The sequence below is a fragment of the Micromys minutus genome, assembly GCF_963924665.1.
Source record: "Micromys minutus genome assembly, chromosome: 10".
NCBI lineage: Eukaryota > Metazoa > Chordata > Mammalia > Rodentia > Muridae > Micromys > Micromys minutus.
The window spans coordinates 35,483,678-35,487,212 of NC_137979.1; the positions used below are offsets into that span (position 1 = coordinate 35,483,678).

Here is a 3,535-nt window from a genome sequence, read left to right on the forward strand (position 1 = left end):
ACTACCACAGTTTACAGGACAATATACTTGATGCAGTGAAAAGAAGAAGACAAAGCTACAACAGATCAAAGACCTCGGGAATGTGCATCTAACTGACACCTCATTGCATCAATCAATAGCTGCACTTTTTGCAAACTGTGGCTAGGACAGTCCCCAACAGGAAGGGTTTCCTGTTTCAGCTGCAGTAACTTTTCTGACCATGGTCACCGGTCCTTCTGTGGCAGATTTTTACAGTTCCTCTAATGCATTTAGGACTGTCTCAAAGTGACCTGCAGTCTTCCTGACAGCTCCTCGCTCTCTCCTGCTAAGAACTGTAGCTGTATCTGTTTTATTTTAAAACCTTCTGCTACCATATCTACCGCTTCCACCTCCAGACCCATAGCCACCTCCACAGGGACTGCCTGGGCTTCTGCCACCAACACTGTCCCTTTCGTGGGTCCATAATTTAATTGTTGCTGTCCACTAAAATTTCCAAAGGCATTATAGTTCCCACCACCACCATAGTTACCGCCACAAAAATGTCCTCCTTCATTGTAACCACCATATCCTCCTCCACCACCACATCCACCACCTTGGTTTCCATATCCCGGTCCACCACCTCCATAACCCCCTCTACTGCTGTGACCAGGACAATCACCGTAGTTACCATCATCCTCCAAATCCATTATATCCACCATCACCACCTCCATAACCACCTCTGCTGCCACCACCTCCACCACCACAGCTTCGTTGTCCACCAAAGTTTCCTCCACAACTCATAAAGTTGCCAGGTCCACCTCCACGACCCCTCTGTGACCCAGCAGACTGCATCTCTTATTTAGAAGGAGCCTTTTTATTTCCCAATTATGCCCATTAATATTGTGGTGTTTCTGAACAACAATTCTATCAACTGTGTTATGTAGATTGTCCTGAAGCTGTTTGTATTTTAATGCTAATTCCACTTCCGAAAGAAGGGCTGTCCAGTCAGGTACTCAAGAGGTGCCTATCTGAACCTTTCCATTTTAATTACTAAAATAAAGGAAAGTCAGTAACTGGGCGGGGCGAGGGAGGTGGAGAGAAGGGAGGGCTAAGAGGTCAGAGGACTGAGAGGAGAAGTCCTAGCAAGATGGAGGTTCCCAAGGCTCAGCTAGACCCAGGTGATATTGATTGGCGTTAAATAGCTATGGACATTAAGAATTTTATAGGTCTAATATCTCATATAGAAAGGCAGTTTGTATCTTTGCCTATTTGATGCAATTTTGTTGTGTAGAGGGTTTGTGGATTGAAAGTTGAACATATAAACCTGTATGAAAAGCTATCGGGCTGTAGAGTTGTGTTTGTGGGATTTTGGGGTAGAGAAACACCCCGGGACAGAGGCAGAGAATAGGTGGTAGTAAACCGCCAAGGGACGGGAGTTGTGCGAACGGAGTGAGATCTGGGTGGCAGCTTGAACCGGGTGCTCGAGGTGGGCCTGAGGAGTGAGACCTCGGGGCCAGTAAAGAGATAAACCGTTTCTTATTTTTTAATATTTACTGCAGCAGTGTCATGATCATCAAAAGTTACAAATGCAAATCTTCTTTTTCCCACTCTGCCTGTCTTCCATAACTTCTATGGTTTTTTTTCAATCTTGCCATACTTTTCAAAGTAGTCTCTCAGATTATATTCTTCGGTATCCTCTTTAATTCCACCAACAAAGATTTTCTTCATCATTAAATGGGCACCAAGCTTCACAGAATCCTCTCTAGAAACAGCTCTCTTTGGTTCCACCACACGCCCATCAACCTTGTGTGGCCGAGCACACATTGCAGCACCCACCTCTTCTACACAAGAATAGATCACAAAGCCAAAGCCTCTAGAACGATTTGCTTGGGGATCTCTCATTACCACACAGTCTGTGCCCCATTTCTCAAAATGTTCTCTTAAGGTATCATCTGCGGTTTCAAAGCTCATATCCCCAATAAACAGCTCCCTCAGCTGCTCTGGTTCTTTTGGGTCATGTCCCTTCATTTTGAGTCCAGACTTGCCTCTTCCAACTTGAGTTCAATATCTTTATTACATTCTATCTGCTTTTTACTTGTGTGTGGGAACACTTGTGCCACTATGCACATGTCAAGGTGAGAGGAGAAGTTTCAGGTGATGTGTTTTTAATCCCCCCATGTGGGGACTTGAGACTGGACCCACATCACTTGGAAGCAAGCACCCTCAACACTGAGTCATCCTGCTGGCCGCTGGCTCCATAACCCTGCTCTTACTAGGCCTCCCTCACCTCCATCTTTACTGCTTACACTGTGAACCTTTCAATGTTCTCTTTGGCTTTCCCTTGGGGACATCCAGCTACATCACACACACTTGACCTATTTTGTGATTTCCTGTCTAGGTTCCAGGCAACCTCTCTATTTTCTAAGGCTATCTATCTTCTTCTTCTTCTTTTCTTTAACGTTTATTTAATACAACATAATCTCCAACTTCACTGAAGTGGCTGACCATGTCCACGACCAAAGCCACCTCTAAACTGGAATTCGGTTGCTGAGCCTCAGCTTTCATGTCAGCTCCACGGGGCACAGCACTCCTTCTGTAGGTGTCTCTGTCTGCCTCCCCTCTTGTGAATCTTGCAGGGTGTCACCCTCTGGACCTTTGGGCCGAGGCCTGCCAGTCTCAGGATGGCTGTGGCGCAGGGTGGCAGGAACCATCTCCGGACGTAGGTGTAGGTAATCTTGGAGATACTGGATGCCCTCATTCATAAGGTACCAGTAGAAAAGTCTCCAGGCAAACTGCTCCTTCACGTAGCCTCGAGACTTGAGAGACTGCATGGCCTTCATGACATGAAGGTGGGGTACATTCTTGTCTGCCAGCTCGGGATGTTTCGGCATGTGGACATCTTTTTTGGCAACAATCACTCCTTCCTGAAAAAGGAGTTCATAGATGGCAGTCCAATTCTTCGCAGGCATCAGCATTGCAGCGGCTGCAGGGTCCGAGGCGGAGGTTGGAAAACTTCTAAGGCTATTTTCATGGCTGTTAGATCCAAGAGGACATTTCTTCTTATGCCCCTCTCATTTTTGGGGTCACAGCCCTTCTTCCTGATAAGCAAACTCTCATGTTCTGAGAATTCCCCATCTGTCACCCATCCATTCCATAGCCCAGAAGACATTTTAATGTCTAGCTCTTTGAGGGCTGGCAAGAAAAACCTCTTTCATCCAAACAATGTGTGTGTGTGTGTGTGTGTTTGTGTGTGTGCGCACGCGCATGCGCGCGCATGTAGTATGTGTGTACAGCCTTGGGTATGGTCTTCAGAAACACTATCTACTTCCTTTGAGACAATGTCTCTCATTGGCCTAGATTTCATTAATCAGACATTTACTGCCTGGCCAGAAAGCCCCAGAGATCTCTTGTCTCTGTCTCCCCAGTACTAGAATTATGAGCATGTGCTACCATGATGTATATTAGTTACCATTAATATCATGATGGTGTGTTAGTTACTTGTCTCATTGCTGACAGATGCAGCTTAAGGAAGGTTATTTTGGCTCACAGTTCCAGGGAAGCCAGTCCACCATGGTGA

The 3,535-nt window shown here is 46.1% G+C and overlaps 2 pseudogenes across 2 annotated transcripts; both read right to left on the reverse strand.

The window, feature by feature from the left end:
• Positions 1 to 333: 333 nt before the first annotated feature.
• On the reverse strand, positions 334 to 1,986 carry LOC308425201 (heterogeneous nuclear ribonucleoprotein A3-like; annotated as a pseudogene). Its single transcript has 2 exons — positions 1,525 to 1,986; positions 334 to 908 (listed from the first exon to the last, which is right to left on the reverse strand). The product of its transcript is annotated as a heterogeneous nuclear ribonucleoprotein A3-like (transcript).
• A 460-nt stretch (positions 1,987 to 2,446) lies between these two features.
• On the reverse strand, positions 2,447 to 2,933 carry LOC308425491 (small ribosomal subunit protein eS10-like; annotated as a pseudogene). Its single transcript has one exon. The product of its transcript is annotated as a small ribosomal subunit protein eS10-like (transcript).
• Between the last annotated feature and the right edge of the window lie 602 nt (positions 2,934 to 3,535).